Below are 19,670 nucleotides of genomic sequence, written 5' to 3'. Positions count from 1 at the left end.
CACGAGGCCCCCCCCCCCTGGGAGTGCATGCTTTACTTTCAGAAGCATCGCTTCAACGCGTACAACCTCGGGACCCGTTTGGACCGTTCAGCGTCTCATCAGTAGCGTCAGGCTTTGCCTTCAATCAACGGTGGGCGAGCTGCCAACATGTCGTAGGCAAGGAATCCTGTCGTTAAAATAATGGGTCCACGATGAAACGTTTAAATTTCGATTGAAAGCTTTCGTGACTGCAGACGCTGTCTTTCCGACAGACCTGTTCTTCACCTGAGGACGGCTGCTTGCGTTGTGGCCGAAACGTCGTGAGCATTATTTAATTGGTTTATTTTTATTATTTTATTATTTCCCTTCTACGTGACTTAATGTCTTATTTTTATTATTTTATTATTTCCCTTCTACGTGACTTTATGTTTTATTTTTATTACTTTATTATTTCCCTTCTACGTGATGACTTTACCGAAAGAACCAAGAAGATGAGACGTTAGTCGTCACTTTTTCCTACGGCCAGCAAACGGTGACGGCTCGTGACATGTTCCACTAGGTGGGGGACGCGTACGTACGAGCGAGTAGTGGATCACCCCGTGTGACGGAAACTTCACGGTACTGTTGCATAGAATTTCATAGTATTTATTTATAAAAAAAAAAGCAAAAGAAACACGACCCTTCGGAGTGGGCAGGTAGGAACTTGGTTGGACAGCGCATTCGTGCACGACAGACAAATAATCCCTGGTGGGCAGTGTGGAACCTGTTGTTCCTACCTGTATAAGTGTAGTGTATCGTGTCGTGTATAGTGTAGTGTGTAGGTTAAACGTTGAGTTTTATAAGGGCACCACGGGGTGACCAGTCCCTCCCCACCCAGCCCCACCCCTCCCACCCCCCACCCAGCCCCACCCTCCCCACGCAGCCCCTCCCCACCCTCCCCACCCAGCCCCACCCTCTCCACCCAGCCCCTCCCCACCCTTCCCACCCTCCCCTCTCCACCCAGCCCCTCCCCACCCTCCCCTCCCCACCCTCCCCTCCCCACCCAGCCCCTCCCCACCCTCCCCTCCCCACCCTCCCCTCTCCACCCTGCCCCACCAGTCCCACCCCCCACCCTCCCCTCCCCATATGCACGACAGACAGACAAATAATCCCTGGTGGGCAGTGTGGAACCTGTTGTTCCTACCTGTATATGTGTAGTGTATCGTGTCGTGTATAGTGTAGTGTGTAGGTTAAACGTTGAGTTTTATAAGGGCACCACGGGGTGACCAGCCCCTCCCCACCCAGCCCCACCCCTCCCACCCCCCACCCAGCCCCACCCTCCCCACGCAGCCCCTCCCCACCCTCCCCCTCCCCACCCTCCCCACCCAGCCCCTCCCCCCTCCCTTCCCCACCTAGCCCCTCCCTCCCCACCCAGCCCCTCCCCACCCTCCCCACCCAGCCCCTCCCCACCCTCCCCACCCAGCCCCTCCCGACCTTTCCCTCCGCACCCAGCCCCTCCCTCCCCACCCAGCCCCTCCCCACCCTCCCCTCTCCACCCAGCCCCACCCCTCCCACCCCCACCCTCTCCTCCCCATATGCACGACACACAGACAAATAATCCCTGGTGGGCAGTGTGGAACCTGTTGTTCCTACCTCTATATGTATGTACTTCGCAGTGGCGGCTGTTGTGAGTGACCTCTGAAAAGACGGTGTTCTAATGAAGAAAAGCCTCGTCGTGTTATTGACCTTCCCGTGAAAGTGATATAACTGTGATAATTGGTTTTTTACCCTTCTATCTGGCAACAAAACTGGGTTGGACCAGATGACGCCAAAAGGCGCCTTTTGGCGTCATCTGGTCCAACACCATGTGAGACTAGGCTCTAAGGAAAGCTGTCTTGGGTGTGGACCAATCAACATCAAGGACAGTGCATACAGAGTTATGTTTTTGTTTGCATTATGACTGCAGGTATTGTGGTCTATGCAAACATGACTCTTTGTAAAAAGGTGTCAGTTTTGTTGCCAGATAGAAGGGTAAAAAAACCAATTATCATATTTTTTACTGGCAAATGAGGTTCCAATGGTGATATAACTGTGTTATCTACCGACGCTAGGGCATTCACGAACAATACGACACAACAAAGCACTCAAATGCTGTCCCCATGACCCACAAGCCCACCACCACCACGCGACCCCTCTGACACTACCAAAAGCCGTCAGCTGCTATAGTTGCAGAGTGCGACCCAGCGTTGTGACATCGTCTCATTACAGCCACGGGCGCCTCTTTAACCGCCCTGAATCTTTATCTTCATCATCATTATAAAGCAGCCGTAGATCAATCCACAGCTGGATGAAGGCATCCTGGCACAGAGTCATCGGCCATCTCTCACGGTGGCTGTCATGCGTAACGACCCACGACCGATACTCAAAAATCTCGAAACGCGATCTACGATCCGTCGTGCCCAAAGCTTCCCCCATAACTGGTCTCCTGCCATAATTTGCCACCAGAAGCCACCCCACGCTTCAACAAATCAAATCCCGGTGTTGTTCCTTTGCGGGCCAGAGAGCCGCGGATTTTTTTTGTTTGCGATTTAAAAAAAATGGAAAATAAATATAACGGCCGGTTGACCTCGTGGTTTCCGGCACGTACGGTGCGAAAGAAGTTCAACGTACATACACACACACACTATCTTCTTGGTTATTTCGGTAAAGTCACGTAGAATGGAAATAATAAAATAATAAAAATAAAACATCATAATTCTCATGACGTTTCCGCCACAACGCAAGCAGCCGTCCTCAGGTGAAGAACAGGTCTGTCGAGAAGACAAGAAGACAGACCTGTTTTTCACCTGAGGACGGCTGCTTGCGTTGTGGCCGAAACGTCGTGAGAATTATTTTATAATGTTTTATTTTTATTATTTTATTTTCTCCATTCTACGTGACTTTACCGAAAGAACCAAGAAGATGAATCCCTGCAGTCACGAAAGCTTTAAATCGACACACACACACTAGGTGAGGGTTAAGGAGTTTGTAACGACCACTCGGCTTCCAGTCACTGTGAGTGACCTCGGCCGCTCACCCCTCCAGGGCAGTGCTCATTGTGAGTGTAGTGTATAGTGTAGTGTATAGTGTAGTGTATATAGTGTAGTGTATTGTAGTGTATAGTGTAGTGTATAATAGTGTAGTAGTGTATAGTGTAGTGTATAGTAGTGTAGTAGTGTATAGTGTAGTGTATAGTAGTGTATAGTGTAGTGTATAGTAGTGTAGTAGTGTATAGTGTAGTGTATAATAGTGTAGTAGTGTATAGTGTAGTGTATAGTAGTGTAGTAGTGTATAGTGTAGTGTATAATAGTGTAGTAGTGTAGTGTATAATAGTGTAGTAGTGTATAGTGTAGTGTATAGTAGTGTAGTAGTGTATAGTGTAGTGTATAATAGTGTAGTAGTGTATAGTGTAGTGTGTAATAGTGTAGTGTACTACTGTATAGTGTAGTGTGTAGTAGTGCAGTGTAGTAGTGTGTAGTAGTGTCTAGTGTAGTGTACTACTGTATAGTGTAGTGTGTAGTAGTGTAGGAGTGTAGTGTGGGTTTACTCTCCAACACACCGGTGTGCTGTACTAGCAACGAATGTGCCACGTTTTGTTCACGTGACAAACCTTACGAGTTGGCTGTCTCGGGTGGTGGCGGGTTGAATGACACATTTATATATTTACGAAATCGAATCCACCCCCAAAAAATATCCCTCGATTATGAAGTGTAATAGTGATTCAATATTGATGTGAGGGGCATGCAATTTGCGCACACCACACAGATCTGATCGTGTCAGCCAATCGTTGAGTTGACGAAATGTTTGTACACAAACACAACGTGCATGTGTGCAGTCAATGCCCATGTTTGGTCTTGCGCAGTGCACTGCGGTCTCTAATGACGTTCCTGTAGAAATCTCTGTGTGAGTCTTTGAGTCTCTATATGTGAGTCTATGGGTCTCTAGTGTGAATCTACAGATCTCTGTGTGAGTCTATGGGTGTATATGTGAGTCTATGGGTCTCCGTGTGAATTTATAGATCTCTGTGTGAGTCTATGAGTCTCTATATGAGTCTATGGTTCTCAGCGTGACTATAGAGATATCCGTGTGAGTCTATTGGTATATATGTGAGTCTATGGGTCTCAGTGTGAATTTATAGATCTCTGTGTGAGTCTATGGGTGTATATGTGAGTCTATGGGTCTCTAGTGTGCTTTTATAGATATCTGTGTGAGTCTATGGGTGTATATGTGAGTCTATGGGTCTCAGTGTCAATTTAAAGATCTCTGTGTGAGTCTATGGGTGTATATGTGAGTCTATGGGTCTCAGTGTCAATTTAAAGATCTCTGCGTGAGTCTATGGGTGTATATGTGAGTCTATGGGTCTCAGCGTGAATTTATAGATCTGTGTATGAGTCTATGGGTGTATATGTGAGTCTATGGGTCTCAGTGTCAATTTTAAGATCTCTGTGTGAGTCTATGGGTGTATATGTGAGTCTATGGGTCTCAGTGTCAATTTAAAGATCTCTGTGTGAGTCTATGGGTGTATATGTGAGTCTATGGGTCTCAGCGTGAATCTATAGATCTCTGCGTGAGTCTATGGGTGTATATGTGAGTCTATGGGTCTCAGTGTCAATCTATAGATCTCTGTGTGAGTCTATGGGTTTCTCTGCGAGTCTATAGATTTCCCGCAGAGACAGAGAGAAGCACACAACTTACACGCATCTCCATTATCCAACATCACAAGCACAACAACAACAACAGCAGCTGTAACCGGAGCTCACTCAAATCGGGCACAGAGAAAGTGAAATGGAATGTTGTAAAAAGTTGAACATCATTGTTTTTAACCTCTCTTGTTTTGGCCACACACAAAAAAAGACCAAGATCCCCCGTATAGCCTCAACATACTGTTGGGGCAAGTGCTATTAGCGAGCGGCACCTATGAAAGACAGCCACGACACACGACGGGGTGGGTGGCCAGCACCACACCTAGCCACCTTTGCCTCCCAAGTGACGACTTTTACACACGGCACAAGGTCCTCGCTTCCGGCTGAGTCGACCTAGGGGAGGCCCAGGACCGGTTCAAATAACCGTCACTCGTGTTGACCGTGAGCGGTAATCGAACTCGGTTCGCGTACACGCACACGCACAAAGATCTCCCAAATAGCCTTTAACAGACTGTAGGGGCAAGTGCTGTTAGCGAGCACCTATGAAGGCCGGAACGGTACACGAACGAGGGGGGGTGTGTGGCCAGCACCACGCCCGACCGCCTTTGTCTCCCCAGTAGCGATGTTTACACACCGCACCAGGTACTCATTTAAGACTGAGTCGACCTAGGGGAGGCCCAGGACCGGTTCAGATAATCGTCACTGGTGTTAGCCGTGAGCGGGAATCGAACCCGTGTCGCCGGGTTCATAGCGCAGCGCGCTAACCGCTACACTACCGCTCCCCAAGTGCCGTTAGCGATCACCTATTAAGGCTGGAACGGTACGGTACACGCACACACACGCAGCTCTCTCTTTCTCTCTATACACGCCCTGCAGAATCCTGGCCGTGTCGCATGTCTCCTTCTGTGGAGAAAAGATGCCACCGTTGTGGAATGCTGAAAACGTTTTTTTTGGCTGTTGCACCTCCTTCACGAAGCACCGCCGTTATGCTGTCCGAGGCACGAGGCAATGGTTTTCACCGTGTAAGTTTTCTGGAATTATTGATGTTAACATTATTTTAATATTATAATAATAGTAATTGTAGGGTGTTTCCCCCTTTTTTCTGGCAACAAAACTGAAACCTTTTAACAAGGATTCATGTCTGAATTAAACACAATACTTGCAGTCAAAATGCAAACAAAAAACATACTATGATAATATATGCATTTCGATTTAAAGCTTTCGTGACTGCAGGGATTCATCTTCTTGGTTCTTTCGGTAAAGTCACGTAGACAGACCTGGTCTTCACCTGAGGACGGCTGCTTGCGTTGTGGCCAAAACGTCGTGAGAATTATTTTATTATTTTATTATGTTTTATTTTTATTATTGTATTACTTACCTTCTACGTGACTTTACCGAAAGAACCAAGAAGATGAATATATGCATTGTCCTTGAAGCTGATTAGTCCACATCAAGGGACGGCTTTCTTTACATTATTTTGTTTTATGGAAGTCGCTACGTGCTTGTTGATTTCGTAACGTCACAGGCAGTCGCACTTTGGTCTTCGGTTGATAGATGGTGCTGGTGGTGGTGATAGCGTTGATGGTGGTGACAGTGATGATGGTGAAAGTTTGTGTGTCTCTCAATGAGTGGTGGCGCGCTGCGCTACGAAACCGGCGACCCGAGTTCAGTGACGATTATCTGAACAGGTCCTGGGCCTCCTCTAGGTCGACTCAGCCTCAAATGAGTACCTGGTGCGGCGTGTAAGAACATCGCCACTGGGGAGACAAAGGCGGTCGCAAGTGATGCTTGCCACCCCACCCCCTCGTGTGCCGTGCCGGCCTTCATAGGTGCTGCTCGCTAACAGCACTTGCCACAAACAGTCTGTTGAGGCTATCGGGGGGATCTTTGTCTTTGCTTTTTAATAATGAGTGGTGGCGCAGCGGTTAGCGCTTGCCCCACACAAGTCTGCTCAGGCTAAATGGGGGATATATTTGCCTTCCTACGTATGGTGTGTTTACGTGTGCTTGCTGTTCCCACTCTGTGCACCATTCAAACGCCCATATTTGGTCGCGAGAAAGCCAGTCTCTGCGTTGAACTCTCCTCTTCTCCCTCGCTCTCTCTCTCGTGTGGAAATGTCGGGGTGTGTGCCACGCGTGGTCGTGGAGTATTTTTTTGGAGTCGATGTCTCCCACGCGTCCGATTGCCCGCGTGTGTTTTTTCGTGTGCGGGTGGAGGGGGGGGGGCGGTGGCGCAGTGGTTAGCGCGCTGCACTTCGAACCCTGCCGAACCCGAGTTCGATTCCCGGCTGGCCAACAGCAGTGACTGTTATCTGAACCGGTCCTGGGCCTCCCGTATGTATGTACCGTATGATAGACTTTTTTTCGCACCGCACGTAGCCGACCGTGTTAATCGGAAACGCGCGGGGAAAGGACAACAAACTAAACACAAAAAAGCAGCTCTAAAGAAATGAGTGTTCAACCTAGATTATTTAAAAGCGCATAGTTCCCGGGACTTCCTAACATCGGAAGGAAGAGCGTTCCAGACGGCCGCAGAAGAGCGTCTGAAAGCGCCGCGCGATGCGGTGACATCCGTCTTTGTTTGACGGTTCGCCAAAGCAGCAGCTGCTGCTGCTGCTGCTGCTGCTGCTGCTGCTGCTGCTGCTGCTGCTGCTGCTGCTGCTGCTGCTGCTGCTGCTGCTGCTGCTGCTGCTGCTGCTGCTGCTGCTGCTGCTGCTGCTGCTGCTGCTGCTGCTGCTGCTGCTGCTGCTGCTGCTGCTGCTGCTGCTGCTGCTGCTGCTGCTGCTGCTGCTGCTGCTGCTGCTGCTGCTGCTGCTGCTGCTGCTGCTGCTGCTGCTGCTGCTGCTGCTGCTGCTGCTGCTGCTGCTGCTGCTGCTGCTGCGAGGATGACCGGAGTTCACGTGGTGAAGCTTCACCCTCCTTGACGAGATCAGAAAGGTATCGTGGTTCATTTGTGCCGAGCACTTTGTGTGCGTAATGAGCGCGGCCTTACAACGCATTCGTTCGGAAACCGGGAAGCAATGCAGCTCGGGGAGCAATGGACGGACCCGTCACGACACGTGGCAACGAATGATTTTTTTTTCACGCTTAAAGCTTGCTAAAGTTTTTTTTTTTGCCAGACGTCCCGTAGAGTCGCGAGTTGCAATGATCGAGCCTTGTCGATACAACGCGACACGCCACCGTGTTGGCTATTGTCACGGATCGATAGCGGCAGCGTGTCGAACGCTTCGTATAGCCTCTGATATATTCTAGATTTGAAGCTTTCGTGACTGCAAGGATTCATATTGTTAGGTTTTTTTCGGTAAAGTCACGTAGGTAAAAAATAAAATTAAAAGTTAATTAAAGTAATGATGGAAATAAAATAATAAATCACGACGTTTCGGAGGCAACACAAGTCTCCGTCATCAGGTGGGACCGTCACAGCAAAAATTACTGCATCCACTTGATGCAGTATTATTTTATTTCCATTATTTATTTTATTAACTTTAAAAAAAAATTTCCCCAGTGACTTTACCGAAAAAACCTAACAGTGTGAATCCTCTGATACATATATATATTTTTAAACAAATTGCATTGGCGGCAACACGCTGGCAGGAAAACACAGAGAAGGCCCGTCGAGAGACGTGGGAGATGATGGGAGTCGAACCGGCTACCGTTCTTTCTCTCTCAACGCTCTTTTGCCCGAGAACGCCGACAAAGATCCCGCAATTAGCTCTGCGCCGTGACGAGGAGGGGAAAGGAATTGTCTTACTCTCTGAGGGACCGAATCTTGAGGTTGTTTTGGGGTTTTTTTTTCTTCAAAGAAGATTCATAGGAATATGTCCGTTTCGGTCGCTCGGTTCTCAATCTGCTTGTTCCGGTGAGGGTTGTGGTGACAGCGTGTTGAGTAGGGCGGTCCAGACCTCCCTTTTCCTACTACACTACGAAACACTACTACACTATACAGTACTATACACTACACTATACACTACTACACTACACACTACACTACTACACACTACACTATACACTACTATACACGACACTACTGCACTACACTATTATACACTACACTATACACTACTACACTACACTATACACTACTACACACTACACTATACAGTAGTACACTACTACACTATTATACACTACACTATACACTACTACACTATTATACACTACACTATACACTACTACACTATTATACACTACACTATACACTACTACACCATTATACACTACACTATTATACACTACACTATACACTACTACACTATACACTACTACACTATTATACACTACACTATATACTACTATACACTACACTATTATACACTACACTATACACTACTATACCCTACTACACTATTATACACTACACTATACACTACTATACATGGACTCTGGCTCTCCCTGGGGGCGTTCCCAGTGAAGCCGAGCGATGTCGTCCCGCCAGGCTGCCCTGGTGCTGCTGGCCACGTGATTCAGCGTCAAGCGGTCCAGCCACGTTACTCGATCCACCACTCGCTGATTCACCGCTCCAAACCAAGGGTGGCACAGTCGGGGTTTTTACAATCGGGTTTAATTGTCTTTTCATATTAAACCCGATCATCTGAGATTGGGAGAAATCCGGTTTCATTGGTTCTAATTGCAGAACCGCACTTCGCCAACTTCTCAACGATGGGCTTCATCCATTCCAAGCTAAGGAACTCACTGGCGCCCACGATTGTGTAGGAGAAGCTCCTCGTGTTCATCACGAACAACCTGCCCGCCGCATTCTACAACTTTTTTTTACACCTAATGAAGGAAGCTTGTGTTGCCTCCGAAACGTCGTGATTGATTATTTTATTTCTATAAATTATTTATTATTTATTTATTTTTCCCTACGTGCCTTTACCGAAAAAACCTAAGAGTATGAATCCTTGCAGTCACGAAAGCTTCAAATCTGGAATTCTACGACTACCCCGTGCCCAACGACACCCCCCGAGTACGATAGCAGCACCGACGAGGAAGCAGCCTAAGCCTTGGATCAGAGTTTCGTATTCATTAAACCAGGTTTTAATTCCCCGAAATCGGGTTTAATTGTATTAAAGAAAAAAACCCAATGCCTGCCGCTGCAAAAATCGGGTTTTTTCCACCCATGCTCCAAATCACTCGCATCACCGGTGGGCAGTCCCCTCCGTGTCGCTCTGTTATCGCTGCTGCTGCTGCTACAGTGGTCGTCACTGTTCTCACGAACTGCGCTCATTGATTCATCCACCCGTGTTCACTGTCGAGGACTCGGGCTGCCAGACTGACTGCTGTTTCGTCTCGCCCGCGCCGCTAATGGCCTGCGTTTGATTTCGCGACCTCTGGGATTTGACCTTGGGCGAAATCGAACTCACTTCGTTCGCTTGGTTGCAGCAGTAAGTTGGCCACTGCGCGTGCTATAGCTCCTCCCCACACACGTGAACACACACACACACACTCTCTCTCTCGCACACACACACTCACACCACTCTAACCCCACAGTAGTGAAGACACACACACACTCTCTCGTACACACACACACACACCACTCTAACCCCAGTCCCCACACTAGTGAAGACGCACACACACACACACTCTCTCTCACACACACACACACCACTCGAACCCCACACACGTGAAGACACACACACACTCTCTCGCACACACTCACACCACTCTAACCCCACATACGTGAAGACACACACACACTCTCTTACTCTCTCGCACACACACACAACACTCTAACCCGACTCCCCACACTAGTGAAGACACACACACACTCTCTCTCGCGCACACACACACCACTCTAACCCCACTCCCCAGATAAGTGAAGACACACACTCACTCTCTCTTACTCTCTCGCACACTCACACCACTCTAACCCCACTCCCCACACACGTGAAGACACACACACACTCTCTCTCGCACACTCTCTCGCACACTCTCTCGCACACACACTCACACCACTCTAACCCCACTCACGTGAAGACACACTCACTCTCTCTCGCACACTCTCGCACACTCACTCACACCACTCTAACCCCACTCACGTGAAGACACACACACACTCTCTCTCTATCTCGCACACTCTCTCACACACACTCACACCACTCTAACCCCACACACGTGAAGACACACACTCACTCTCTCTCTCGCACACTCTCACACACACTCACACCACTCTAACCCCACTCCCCCCAACCATCCACCCACAAAGACAAAGATCCCCCGGACACACCTAACAGGCTGTTGGGGCAAGTGCTGTTCAGCGAGCGAGCACCTATGAAGGCCGGCACTGTGGCACACGAGGGGGTGGGTGACCAACGATCCAGCCCGCCCGGCCGCCTTTGTCTCCCCAGTGGCGATGTTTACCGGAACAGTATTTGCCCGTGACCAGAAACGAGTTGAAATGTTGCCGAGGCGAATGAACGTGGCTTGGAATCGAACTCACGCGGGCTCCTTGGGGGGGGGGGGGGGGTCGTCTATTGTTGAGGTTCAGGAGGAGGAGGGGGGGCGGTGTGATCCTCGTACGCGAAAGCGGGGGGCCAGACACACAGACACACACACACAGACACACACAGACACACACACACAGACACAGACAACAACAACAACCACAGCCATTCGACACTAAGTGGCGGTGACGTCACCACGACGCTTGTGCCAGGCCATGTGCACCTTGAGGCTGCCACGTGAAGTGTCAAACGCCCGCTGGCAGGAGGTCACGGCCCGTAACCTTTGTCTGTCACACACAGACAAAGGTTACGGGCCTGTTTGGGGGGCAAGCGCCGCTAACGAGTAGCAGCAGCAGCACCTATGAAGGCCGGCATCGTGGTACACAAGCAAGGGGGTTCGGGGGGGGGCAGCATCACTCCCGGGGCCGCCTTTGTCTCCCCGGTTGGCGATGATTATTACACACCGCACCAGGGACTAATTTAAGGCTGAGTCTACCTAGGGGAGGCCCAGGACCGGTTCAGATACATCCTTGAGCGGGAATCTAATTCGGGTTCACGGCGCACGGCGCTCACGATGCGCTTGCTCTCCACACGCACAAAGATAAAGATCCTCCGTATAGCCTTCGACAGACTGTTGGGGCAAGTGCTGTTAGCGAGTAGCAGCACCTAATGAAGGCAGGCACTGTGGTACACGAGAGGGTGGGTGGGCCACGCACACAGACACACACACACAGACACACACAGACACACACAGACACACACACAGACAGACACACACACAGACAGACACACACGCACACAGACACACACGCACACAGACACACACGCACACAGACACACACACACAGACACACGCACACAGACACACATACAGACACACACACAGACGCACACACATACAAACACACACACAGACACACACGCACACAGACACACACACATACAGACACACACACAGACACACGCACACAGACACACACATATACAGACACACAGACGCACACACACAGACACACACACACACATACAGACACACACACAGACGCACACACATACAAACACACACACAGACACACACGCACACAGACACACACACATACAGACACACACATAGACACACGCACACAGACACACAGACACAGACACACACGCACACAGACACACACACATACAGAAACACACACAGACACACGCACACAGACACACAGACACAGACACACACGCACACAGACACACAGACACACACGCACACAGACACACAGACACAGACACACACGCACACAGACACACACACATACAGAAACACACACAGACACACGCACACAGACACACAGACACAGACAGACACGCACTCAGACACACACATACAGACACAGATACACAGACACACGCACACAGACACACGCACACAGACACACGCACACAGACACACACACAGACACACACACATACAGACACACAGACACACACGCACACAGACACACACACATACAGAAACACACACAGACACACGCACACAGACACACAGACACAGACACACACGCACACAGACACACACACAGACACACACACAGACACACACGCACTTCCTCCCGTTACGCTTTTTTCTCCCCAGCAGGCAAGGATAATCTTGCCCCAAAGTCTCGCAGCCACAACTCTCACTCCACCCAGAAACGCTTTTCCCCTCTCAGTGTGTCCCCCCCCCTCATCCTTCCTAGAACAAACACACGGCACGCACTTTAATATTCGATGCCTTTTAATAAACGGTGGTGGGGGGGGGAGGGATGTGCACATCTCTCACGCACACACACAGACACGCGCTCGTGTGCGCATACGTGCGTGCGTTTGTGAGTGTGGCGTGGTGCCACCCACCCACTTGCCCCAATAGTATGTTACAGGCTATACGGGGGATATTTGTATTTGTATCTGTGTGTCTGTGTGCGTGGCCATCCACCCCCTCGTGTACCACAGTGCCTGCCTTCATTAGGTGCTGCTACTCGCTAACGGCACTTGCCCCAATCGTATGTTGCAGGCTATACGGGGGAAGGGGGTTCTTTGTCTTTGTACACACACACAAATGACAAAGATCCCCAGTGTAGCCTCTACAGAACTGATGAGGCAAGTGCTCTTAGCAAGTACCTACGGGGGAGCTGGTAAAGGGCACGATAAGAGTAGTGGTGGTCGTCACCACCACGCTAGGCCGCCTTTGTATCCCCAGTGATGGTGTTTACACGCAGCACCGGGTAATCATTTTTTAAGGCTGAGTCGACCTAGGGGGAATCGAACTCGGGTCGTCGCGGTTGGTTACAGCAGTGCGTTAACCACTGCATTATCGCTCTGCACCACGCACATGAAGACACTCCATCACACACACTCTCTCTCTCTTACTCTCTCACTCACACCACTCTCCTCCACCTATCCACCCACAAAGATCTCCCGTGTAGCCTTGACAGGCTGTTGGAGCAAGTGCTGTGAGCGCTGGCTAGCATCGCTGAAGGCCGGCACGGCACACGAGGGGGTGGGGGGGAGCAGAAGCCGCACCCGGCCGCCTTTGTCTTCCTTTGTGACACACACACACACTCACACACTCACACACTCTCACACCACCATAACCGCTCACCTCCATCCATACACCACACTCTCCCACTCCCCTCCACCCACCCACCCAGCCAGCCGCCACCCACCCACCACAATCACACCACTAACCACTCCCCGACACCCACCCACCCACACGCATCATCATCAGCAGCAGCAGGAGCAGACTCATAACGGGCTGAGTGGAAGACCTCCTGACTCACTTCAGCAAAACTTTACCCTCTCACGCGCCGCCACGCTGCACACACACACACAAACACACACACACAACCACACACATACACAAACACACACACACAACCACACACAACACACAACCACACACACACAACCACACACACAACCACACAACCACACACACACACACAACCACACACACACAACCACACACACAACCACACAACCACACACACACACAACCACACACACACAACCACACACACACAACCACACACACAACCACACACACAACCACACACACAACCACACACACACAACCACACACACACAACCACACACACACACACACACACACACACACAACCACACACACACAACCACACACACACAACCACACACACAACCACACACACACAACCACACACACACACAACCACACACACAACCACACACACACAACCACACACTCACAACCACACACACACAACCACACACACACAACCACACACACACAACCACACACACACAACCACACACACACACAACCACACACAACCACACACACACAACCACACACACAACCACACACACACACAACCACACACACACAACCACACACAACCACACACACACAACCACACACACACACAACCACACACACACACAACCACCCACACACACAACCACACACACACAAACACACACAACCACACACACACACAACCACACACACACACACAACCACACACACACACAACCACACACACACAACCACAAACACACACAACCACACACAACACACACACAGCCACACACACAACCAAACACACACACAACCACACACACAACACACACAACCACACACAACATAAACACACAACACACACAACACACACACACACAAACACACACGCGCGCTATATAGAAACACAGTTCATCCACAACGTGCATATAAGACGAACGCATCATAGTAATAATAACATATGAACTTACACACACAATGTCAGCGCTACGCATTCACGCGTGAAGCAGATTCGCAGGCAGATCGAGAGAGGTGACAACGACGATGCCGCTGTGGAGGCCACCGGCGAGGTCAGATGCCCTCGTCACGGTGAGTTCTGCTTCGTATCTTGGAATCTTTGCCTCACTTGATACAGCAAATATAGCCGTGACGGTCCCACCTGATGACGGAGACTTGCGTTTCCTCCGAAACGTCGTGATTTTTAATATTTTATTTCTATAATTACTTTGAGTAATTTTTAATTTTTTACCTACGTGACTTTACCGAAAAAAAACCTAAGAGTATGAATCCTCGCGGTCACGAAAGCTTCACATCTAGAAAGAGTTCTGCTTTGTTTCGATTTAAAGCTTTCGTGACTGCAGGGATTCATCTTCTTGGTTCTTTCGGTAAAGTCATCACGTAGAAGGGAAGTAATAAACTAATAAAAATAAAGCATAACAAAATAATTCTCACGACGTTTCGGCCACAACGCAAGCAGCCGTCCTCAGGTGGACGACTTCTTGCGTTGTGGCCGAAACGTCGTGAGAATAATTTTATGTTTAATTTTTATTATTTTATTACTTCCCTTCTACGTGACTTTACCGAAAGAACCAAGCAGATGAGTTCTGCTTTGCTTTCATTCGTCGAGTCGCCCATCAACGGGGCCCTAACCTCGTCGCCACTCGCCGTCGCTGAAATTGGGCGGCCAGACCGCCGTGTTGTCATCTTCATATTCGAGTTGCCGTAAACGATACCACGCAGACGATCTCCGTACGTGTGTGCGTGTGTGTGTGTCTTCAATGTGCGGTGGGGAGCGGTAGTGTAGCGGTTAGCGCGCTGCGCTATGAACTTGACGACCCGGGTTCGATTCCCGTTCGCGGCCAACACCCAGTGACGATTATCTGAACCGGTCCTGAGCCTCCCCTAGGTCGACTCAGCCTCAAAATGAGTAGCTGGTGCGGTGTGTAAACATCGCCACTGGGGAGACAAAGGCGGCCGGGCGTGGTGCTGGCCACCCACCCCCCTCATGTGTCGTTCCGACCTTCGTATAGGTGCTACTCGCTAACAGCACTTGCCCCAATAGTCTGCTGCAGGTGTGACCGTCACATGTTCAGGACCCACCACCGCACTCTCTCGTTCACCCACTCTCTCGTTCACCCACTCTCTCGTTCACCCACTCTCTCGTTCACCCACTCTCTCGTTCACCCACTCTCTCGTTCACCCAAGAGGTTGCCTTGCGGAACCCTGAAAATATCGAGATCTAATTTTTATTGAAGTGTTATTTTGTATTTGCTGACAGTCCCCGGAGTCCATGATGGTTGATGATATTTCACTTTACATTTAAAAAAAAAAGTTACATTCATACCACGCGGACGTGTTTGCAATCAAGCCGTTATGATAAATAACGTAAAACACATTAAATATATATTTACATTCAATATTCATGAATTGTATCTTATTTGCAAGCGCGTGGTAATGATGCATTTGATGTGCAATGCTGTGGCATATGTTGTGCATTGCGAGCAATTGCAGACTTTGCACCTCTCCCGGACCTCTATGATACCCACATTGCACAAACAAAGGCAAAGATCCCCCGTGTAGTCTTGAACAGGCGGCTGGGGCAAGTGCTGTCAGCGAGCACCTATTAAGGTCGGCACGGCACACGAAGGCGGGTGGGTGGACCAACATCACCACGCCCGGCCGCCTTTGTCTTTCCAGTGGCCAAGTTTACTATGCACTGCACTGGGTACGGTGTGTAGTAGCTGCCCCCGAAAATATATTGCTTCATCATTTTTAGATATTTTGCTGGTATAGCTTATCCAATAGTTACGCACAGACTGAAAGCGTCTACATTATGTTAGTTGGTATATTTTACCGGCGAGGATATGTGGCTCAGAAACAGTGGTGGACCCACAGTGGAGCAATTGGTGAAAACGCCACCCAATTCCCAATTGTGAGTTCAGAAAATGTGTAGCTTTATTGATTTTTAACGGAGATAGTACGTTGACGTGTTGTTGTTTTTCTTTCTTCTTCTATATTTTTTGTATTGCCATAAATTCAGGGCCACATTTAAACATCTCGACGTTAGAAAACCTTGGCATTGTCGTCCTTTCTCCGAACCTCCTCTTAGCACGATTGGCAACGTACAGGGTGCAACAGACGGCCAGCGTACAGTACGTGCATACAAACATTGTCAAAGGAGACGATGGAACGACGTCTTAAAGGTGCGCAAATGCACGCCGAGAGGCACGCCTGATTGAAGTTGCACAGAGAGGCGCGGTGAGGGAGGAGGTGCACGTGGATTTGGAGGAGACACGCACGCGCACGTGTGAGGCGTCACAGCGACGAGTTAAGGCGATGTAGCGTCGAGTGGTCTTGGCTGGGCAGGACCACGTGGCTAAGAATGGATGCTGGCCCCGTGGTCGAGACTAATGGAGGAGTCGCAGGCAAATGAGGGAGAAACCAGGCGAGATCTGGAAGGAACTCCACTGCGGGTGATGGAGAAATGAAATGATTTGTGATCTGTGTTTTCGTCGCACGGTCTGGAACGCTGCTCTGGGGATTTGTTTAAGCGCCCCCTGCCATCCATGTCAATGATCTAAGCCTGTTTGTAGGATTATAGGATGTACGTATGTATGTTGAACCTCTTTCGCACCGTGCGTAGCCAGCCGTGCTTCTTGGGAATGCGGGGGAAGGGCAACAAACTAAACACAACAAGAAGAAGCAGTTCCAAAGAAATTAGCGTCCAATCTCGATTTCAAATAACATAGCTCCCTCCAGTGACTTCCTGGAAGAACGTTCCAGACGGCCGCTGCAGCGCATCGCGTGACCGTGGGAGATGGTGGCCACTGAGGCAGGCCTTCATCCAGCAGTGGATTGGTCACGGCTGATAATGATAATCGAGACGCTGTCTTTCCGACAGACCTGTTCTTCACCTGAGGACGGCTGCTTGCGTTGTGGCCGAAACGTCGTGAGAATTATTTTATAACGTTTTATTTTTATTATTTTATTATTTCCCTTCTACGTGACTTTACCGAAAGAACCAAGAAGATGAATCCCTGCAAGTCACGACAGCTTTAATTCTAAAAATGATAATGATAACTTGTGAAGGCAGCGTTGATGATGAAGGTGGAAAGTTTTTAGTTTTGCGAAGTGGCTTTTCTTGGTCGTGTGATTAATTGAACACAGATGCGCCTCGGTTTGTGAACGCGTAGCCTTCTGCCAGCATCGCCGCGTGTGAGCAAATTCCTGCGTGTGTATGTGAGCGTGAGCATGCACCTAGCCTGGCACGAGAGCTGAAGTGGTGTCGTCACTGCCACTCAGTGACGAATATGATGCGGCTGTTGTTCGCGTGCTTCAGTGGGAGCGGTGGCGCAGCGGTTAGCGCTACTCTGCGCTACGAACCCTGCCACCCGAGTTCGATTCCCGCTCACGGCCAACACCGATGGCGATTATCAGATCCGGTCCTGGGCCTCCAATAGGTCTACTCAGCCTAAAATGAGTACCTGGTGCGATGTGTAAACATCGCCACTGGGGAGACAAAGGCGGTCGGGCGTGGTACTGGCCACCCATCCCCTTGTGCACCGGTCCGGCCTTCATAGGGGCTCGCTAACAACACTTGCCCCAAACGTTTGTTAAGGCTATACAGGGGAGCTTTGTCTGTATATGAGTGAGTGTATGAGTGAGTGTATATGATGAGTGAGTGTGTATGAGTGAGTGCGTGTGTATGACGAGTGAGTGTGTATGATGAGTGTGTATGATGATGAGTGTGTATGATGAGTGAGTGTGTATGATGATGAGTGTGTATGATGAGTGAGTGTATATGAGTGAGTGTGTATGATGAGTGTATATGAGTGTGTATATGAGTCAGTGAGTGTGTATGATGAGTGAGTGTGTATGATGAGTGTGTATGAGTGAGTGTATATGAGTGAGTGTGTATGATGAGTGTATATGAGTGAGTGTGTATGATGAGTGAGTGTGTATGATGATGAGTGAGTGTAAATGAGTGAGTGTGTATGATGAGTGAGTGTATGATGAGTGTGTATGAGTGAGTGTGTATGATGAGTGTATATGAGTGAGTGTGTATGATGAGTGAGTGTGTATGATGATGAGTGAGTGTATATGATGAGTGTATATGATGAGTGAGTGTGTATGATGAGTGAGTGTATATGAGTGAGTGTATATGAGTGTGTATGTATGATGAGTGAGTGTATGAGTGAGTGTATGATGAGTGAGTGTGTATGAGTGAGTGTATATGAGTGAGTGTATGATGAGTGAGTGTATGATGAGTGAGTGTATATGAGTGAGTGTATGATGAGTGTGCTATTGCCATGCCCATATTTGGTGACGCCCGCATAATTGGCGTCGTTATTTCTCCGCGCAGAAATTCGGGGAATTTCCGCTGCACGCCGCCTCTGCTGCTGCTGCTCCATGCTCAAGCTGACTTTGCCCAAATAAAGTAGCGGCGTGTCCACCCCCCCCCCCCCCCCCACGTGTGTTTACACGAGCCGAGTACGCGCCCGTGTGCACGCTAAATAGCATAGCGCGTGTACGCGCGCGGTGGAGGAGGAGCGGTGGCGGAACGGTTAGCGTCGCGCCCCCACGCGGCACCGAATCCGAGCCAACCCGAGTTCGATTCCCGCTCGCGGCCGACAGCGGTGGCGATTATTTGCACCGGTCCTGGGTCTCCTCTAGGTTGACTCAGCCTCAAATGAGTACTTGGTGCGTGGAGGGGAGTAGGGAGTGCGTGGAGGGGAGTGGAGTTAGATGAGAGGTAGGAGATTGCGTGGAGGGGAGTGGGGTGAGATGAGAG

This window comes from Lethenteron reissneri, chromosome 2 (genome assembly GCF_015708825.2).
Source record: "Lethenteron reissneri isolate LAM-NWPU_2019-01 chromosome 2, ASM1570882v1, whole genome shotgun sequence".
NCBI lineage: Eukaryota > Metazoa > Chordata > Hyperoartia > Petromyzontiformes > Petromyzontidae > Lethenteron > Lethenteron reissneri.
Note: the sequence above shows the minus strand (reverse complement) of the source record.